Below are 7,054 nucleotides of genomic sequence, written 5' to 3' on the forward strand. Positions count from 1 at the left end.
TAATGCAATTTTAACAAATTCCAATTGATAATTTTAATATAGGACTTGTTCAATAAAAATGAATCTGGATTTTGCAGAAATATGACAACTGTAACTTTTTCCAAAAAAAATTGCTAAATCCACCCAGAAAGGTGGATTAGGACAAGACCAAGTTGAATGCAAAAAAAAATAATTCCTACATCTTCACCACACCTAAAACATTGATTGGATAAGTCTGATTTCAACTTGTTCAATTTCTATGGGGTAAGATATAACTGAAATTATACTGCACTAATCTATACCTTATATTAATAGTTTTAGACATTCAATCATAATGCACCTTTACATATCTCCCTACTGGGTCCATCACAACAATTTGAACTTTAATTGAAGATTATTTTTTATTACTCAGAATGATCACATCTTTTGCCTTAGAATTAAACAAAGAAAATACACGTACAACCCAATCCATTTTTAATTTCATATGTTCTTTTTCAGTCAAATGTGTTTCTTGAAGAAAAGTTACATCAGGTCCCATTCTCTTAATATATGTTAGCACTCTTCCTTTTTACAGGTCTGTTTAAAATTTACAAACTTCATGACCTTACTCATCTTGCTAAAGTATAATCCACCTCCTTCTGTTACCTCCCCCCCACCCCCACCGCAAGTCTCCTCCTATTTCCATTGTTAAATATCCTATGTGTCAGTACACAGCCCGTCCAGTAATCCAAATAGAAGAAAAATGACAAATAAACATACAGAAAATATATGATTCTACACTTATAACTATATCTATATAGAAGAAAACCCTCCCTGGAAGTGTTGTTTAAATTTAGAACACTACTTAGAACATATGAAATTAAAAAGGGATTGGGTTGTACGTGTATTTTCTTTGTTTAATTCTAAGGCAAAAGATGTGGTCATTCTGAGTAATAAAAAATAATCTTCAATTAAAGTTCAAATTGTTGTGATGGACCCAGTAGGGAGATATGTAAAGGTGCATTATGATTGAATGTCTAAAACTATTAATATAAGGTATAGATTAGTGCAGTATAATTTCAGTTATATCTTACCCCATAGAAATTGAACAAGTTGAAATCAGACTTATCCAATCAATGTTTTAGGTGCGGTGAAGATGTAGGAATTATTTTTTTTGCATTCAACTTGGTCTTGTCCTAAAGTAAGACCTCCATTTTAGGGGTTGTGACCGAAGTCACCAAAAAGCAATCATCCCACAGCAATCAGCACCTCCCACTTTTCCCAACTACTCTGGCACATTTAGTTCAAAAAACTTTAATTGTTTAGTTATCCACAACTAAAATAACGTACTGGAAATCAGAGGAGAAGAAAGAAGAGAAAAAAAAAAGAATAATTCTTATTTTAATTTCTTTCATCTTACAAACTTCCCCTTTTCCAATAATAATGAAGCAGGAATAAAAGAATTAATTCATCCCATCAGAGACACAGTATCTTCTTGGAACTGCACTCAGGGAAGATCCTGTGCAAATTCTTCTGTTTGAGCCAAATTGGAAAATAATCTATTTTGATTTCCAGGTACAATAATCTTCAAAGTTGCCTGGTAACATAGGACAAATTTATAACCTTTATCGAAAAGAAATTTCTTAGCTGGGTTGAATTCTTTCCTTCTCTTTAATAAATCTTCACTCAGGTCAAATCTTCACTCCATCCCATTGATGTGGGCCTTACCCCTTTCACAACAAGACTTAAAACCTTTTCTTTGTCTTGATAGAGTAAAAATTTAATTAATATAGAGCACAGTCTCTGATTTGGAAAAGGTTTTGGTCTCAGATCTCTATGAGTTCTTTCAATTTCGATAGGATTTTGAAAATTTTGCTCCACCAATACTTCAGGAATCCACTTATGGGAAAAAAAAGCAAATTGCACCTGAACCTTCTTTTCCTTCTGGAAGGCATACTATTTTAATATTATTCCTTCTGCTGAAGTTTTCCACTACATCTACTTGCTCTAGAAGCTTTTGATTCATTATAATTAAACCAGTAGTTGTATTTTCCATGGTAGATACCGTGTTTTCAACATGTTGCATATCATCCTGTACTCTTGTAATTTTCTCATCTATTTTCTCCAATTTCTTCTTCATTTTATTCACAACCTCCAACACTTTATTAATTTCCTCTTTCATTTCTTCCCTCAATCCTTCTTTCATTTTCCCTTTCATTACTTTAAACTGATGCATTATAATTGTAGTTAAATCTTCCACTTTAGCCTGTGAAATAGTTTTAACTTCTTTAATTATCTTCTTCCTGTTGTTCCTCATCTTCAGTTACAGAATCTCTCTTGGAGCCCATCTCTTCATCATCCGACACTGAAGTAGAGGACCCTGACTTCTCAGAGATTTGTGACCCTGCTCACACTAACGCATGTGCGACTTCTCACGTATGCGCAAATCAAGTCCAAGTTCTTCACTGACGCCATCTCTCCATTTTTGCAGGTAGGTGATGCTGATAGAGGGCCCTTCAAGAGGATCGCTGAGCTGGGGAGCAGCCCGAACGCTAGCTCCCTGCTTTGTAGTCAAGGTAGGCCTCACATGTCTTCTTCTCGTCAGGCTCCAGATATAGCTGTAGGTAGTTTATCTTTTGTTTGGAGGCATTTTTAATGTAAAATATTTTAAAGGTATTAATTAATTTAAAACATTACTTAATCAATGCTTTTTTAAATAATTTACCAAGGGAGTCAGGTCTTTTGTGTTGACCCTAAGGCATCACTTGACATCCCCCTGAAAATGATTCCTCATTACATTTGTAAGTAGTTTGGAGTTATTTTATCTGTATGGATAAAGATTATGAGTTTATTGTCATATGCTGTACATTGCCCATTGAAATCTTGCTTGCTGCAGTTGAACAAGGACTTTGTAAATAATCTGCAACAGTATAAATTAAATTAAAATTTTATAATAAATACAAAAGATAAATAGTTAATAAATATTCAGTTAACACTGTGCAAGAGAAAAATAAGTAGTGTTACAATCATACAGATAATGTTTCATATTGTTCATATCCTCCAATTATGGCTGTTACTCTCTTACACCAACATATTCATGTCCATTCTTGTGTCCAAATTGTTGATGAGTTCATACTTAACTGCAGTCACCTGACAGCCTGGAGCCATTGCTTTGAGGTAAAACCCCACTGCCCGTTTTCAGCTGTCTCTAGCACTTTGCTTAGTTTTCTATTCTCTTTGTATATTCCTTTCAGCTAAAATCCAATCATCCACACCCTCTTTAACTAGAGGATGCAGATTTAAACCATTGATTCCAAAGTCTCTGTACCACCTGGCTTTGTGTATAAAACAGTTAACCTGAAACCATCTTCTCTTGCATAAACATACAGTTCCCAGATCTCATACCACAAGTCAACAAATCACTAGCCTACAGTCAAACCTCTGTGGGTTCTACTGGTTTCTGGCTCTTTGTCTCTCATGTCCATAGCCTACAGTCAAGTTAGACTTCATGTGACAGATTCACAAAGTGATTCTGCACATATTGATACATCTTCATCCTGTTTGCTATAAGTCTGTGAATTGGTCGATTTAGTGAATTGGACCATCATCATTAAGCAAATGTAATTTTATTTGATGGTTGGCCTTTTTTATGCATAGATGTCTTGTTGGGTAATGTTTTTATTTATCATTATTCTATAATTGATGGTGACTGGATTTCAATCCAGCAGGGATGTTTCTAAAGGAATAAAAGGAGATAAAACTAGATTTGGTGGAAGTAAGCTTGCTTCTTTTCTGCGCATTGGAAGTCTTGTGGATAGTCACATTTCTTGGATCATCCATGATTTTCTTCAACTCGCAATCTGTTTTAATTTATTTTTGAAAAGCCCCAACCCTCCCCATCCCATTCCATATATAGTAAATGCAATGTGATCAATTTTTATGTGTTAACAAGATTAAGTTGCCATTACAGTGCAGCTGTCTGATCTCTTGAATCTCAGAATATTTTGAGTTAAATGCATTCTTTTTGCAAGTTTGGCTGCAGTGTGCATAAATTTCAGAGCAAGAATGGATCTTAAGAGTGTCTCAGATAAAATGAAAGCTGGGGTGGGTTTGATGTCAAGATGACATATAGGGAAGTCTTCAATATATCCTGCTTTGAGTGATTACAGGTGCCTGTACAGCTGGGATTCTGAGCGTAATGTTGAATATGTCCTGATGTGGTATAATAACAGGACATTTATTTGTTCGAGCACTGAACTTAGAAAGTGCCACTACACCCTGATTGTGAGAGCACCTGGATACGTGGAAGAAATTTCTATCAAAAACTATTCTGTGTTATTTCAGACTAAACAGATATAGCTGCATTGCAGAAAGTATTTGTCAATATAATGTAATGTTTTTCCTAAAGCTCAAGTACCAAATTTTCGGTCAATGAGGAAAAAAATATCAAAAGATGTCCACTTATTTTGATATCCTGTCAACTTCCAACTGTTATACTGACCTGGGAGAAATTATTCAAGTATCAAATAGGTTATACTCCAAGTGCCTATGGTGGCATATGATACATTACAATTTTCCACAGGCTTTAAATTTTTTTAATTCTGTTACAAAAGTAATATTTGATTGCAATTAAATTGTCAGCTTGACAAGTAAACTTACTCATCCGTGTAAATCATCTTACTGAGGAAAATATTGCAATTAAACATTTGAGTTTAAATCTTTGAAGGCATAATTAGGTATCCTGGTTATTTTTTTTCTCATGGTCAGGCAAAAATAACAGATGCTAGCAAGCAAAAGGTAGCTAACAATATTAAAGTTTATTAGTTTCATTTAAATTAACTAACAGACTATGCAATAAGCAAATGCATATTTGGCACTGGTAGCCTGTTGATGTAAAAGATATTGCAACAAACTTTCAGTAGGTTTGGAGAAAATTATACTGGAAGAAATTATGTAGTCATCTCATGTACAAGTGGATTAAACCTGTTTTGTAATATTAGCTCTTAAAAAAAGAATGTTAGTAAAAGGAATGTTGATAGCAGATATGACTCCTGGTTTCTATTTTTTTCCCCTCATATTTCCTTGTGATATTGAAAATGTTTGTTGAGTCTATGCCAGCTCTTCGATTAATTCACCAATTCCAAACCCACTTGTTTTCAAGTAACCTAGACTCCCTTGCATGCTCTCAGCAACACTCGTACAATTCCCATACTATCTAGTAGCCAATTAACCAACCAGCACGTCTTTGGGATGTGCAAGGAAACTAGGATCAACCAGGGAAAACCCACATCGTCCCAGGGAGAAAAAAAAATTCTTAATCAAGATTTGAAGAGAAAAACATTGAGAAACTGAAATCATAATGGACAGCATGGATTACAAAATGATAAGGGAGAAAAGGCCATTAAAGAATGCCAAATGATCTTCAATATAAGAAGTCACAAAATAATGTTTCTTGGGCAGCAGAATGAGGAGGTATCTTAGAGGATAGGAAGTGAGGAATTTGTAAAAGGATGATATCATAACACAGTTCAATAGCCATGCAGGTTAATAAAGCTATAAAACATAAATCAAATCAATCAGGTTCTTTTCTAGAGGGAGAAAATTGAAAAGCATAGAAGTTATTTTCAATCTACATAGAATATTGATTGGCCATACTTGCAGTGTTGCAAACTAATCTTCATATTATTAAAGAAAGGAGACACTAAAGAACTGAGTGATTCAAAGATTGAACACACTGGAGTTTTCTCTTTGAATGCAAAAAAAAACCATACAGCTCTTCAAACTAAAGAAAGAAGTTGGTAGAATTGATGCAGAGAAGAATTTTCCAATTCCAATGAAACCAGAATTATGAATCAAAAATATAGGATAATTAGTGAATCATTCTTGAATATGTGAAATGTCCTGGCATGCCAAAGAGTGGAACTGAATAGTGTCTCTTTTGAAGTGGAAGAAAGATGAGCTGGTGAGGTAGATCCCTACTTCTTACTAGACTAGGTAGCCATCATTGCCTCCAGCAATACACTTGGCCATTTAGCCTCAGGCAGTTAGTTTCCATGTCATTAGGGAGATAATTCATATATGTAATATTTCAAATTCACAAATACATTCAATACCATACCAATATTACAGATATGAGGGCCGTAACATGCCTGTTAGATGCTGGCAATCATCATCGAAGTTTTGGCATTGTTGTACTTGCTTCCTTCATGTATAAAGTCACAGACCACACATACACATCTATTCATGAACGATAAATCCAAAAATACCATATTTCAGAAATTTATTAACAGGTAAGGCTTCTGGACCATCATTTTGATCTTTGTTAGTGATTGCAAATGTAATGTTGATCCATGTCAGGTTTCAACTGAGCTGTAACTATTATTGTAATATGCCAGAGATTGCCCACTGCTGGAAAAGGTATCTCAAGCATAAGAGACTTAACACTTCTCTGCCGTTGCAAATGTTGATAGTCCATATCAGAGCCAAATGAACCATGGAAGTGATCATCAAACTTCTAAGATAGCTTTGCATTTCTACATATGGGATTTACTGCATTATGGTTTTGATACAGATGTAATTGAGTCTTTTAATCCTGGCACTAGTTATCCCTTGTACATGAGTGTGTCAGCTATTATGCTCTTGTACCTCCCTGTATCACTACTGCAAAGCTACTACAAGACTACCAAAGATCTGACTGTACCACTGACAAAAGATATTTTTGCATTATTTGCTAACCAATTCTGAATATCTATTAATTTATTACGTATTATTTACTTATTAATTATCTATCTATTTATTTATTTATTTATTTAATCTTCCTTTAATATTTATTAGCTTTCCCATTCTCTGTAGTGTCTTAGTGAGACATAATTTGTGTCAGGGCATTGTACGTAACTTGGAAGCTACAAGCAATACTTTCAATGTACCTGTACATTGTACTGTGTATTCGACATTCATTCATTCATTTCTCTTCTTCCTACTGTTGGACAAAATAACTGTGTAACTTCCTTTATTTTGCACTCCAGTAACTCCAGACTAATTAATTATCACGCATAAAACAATCTAATACTTCTCTGTCCACATCAACGTATCGAAG

The 7,054-nt window shown here is 34.4% G+C and overlaps 1 long non-coding RNA gene across 1 annotated transcript in view; it reads left to right on the plus strand.

Moving 5' to 3' along the window:
• Nucleotides 1-2,534, plus strand: part of LOC138742866 (uncharacterized) — a 49,930-nt gene extending 47,396 nt beyond the window's left edge. Inside the window, exon 3 of the long non-coding RNA XR_011344463.1 lies at nt 2,450-2,534. This is a non-coding gene — a long non-coding RNA (uncharacterized lncRNA). The remainder of the gene's footprint in view (nt 1-2,449) is intronic.
• The last annotated feature ends 4,520 nt before the right edge of the window (nt 2,535-7,054 follow it).

This window comes from Narcine bancroftii, chromosome 9 (assembly GCF_036971445.1).
Source record: "Narcine bancroftii isolate sNarBan1 chromosome 9, sNarBan1.hap1, whole genome shotgun sequence".
In the NCBI taxonomy this organism is placed as follows: Eukaryota; Metazoa; Chordata; class Chondrichthyes; order Torpediniformes; family Narcinidae; genus Narcine; species Narcine bancroftii.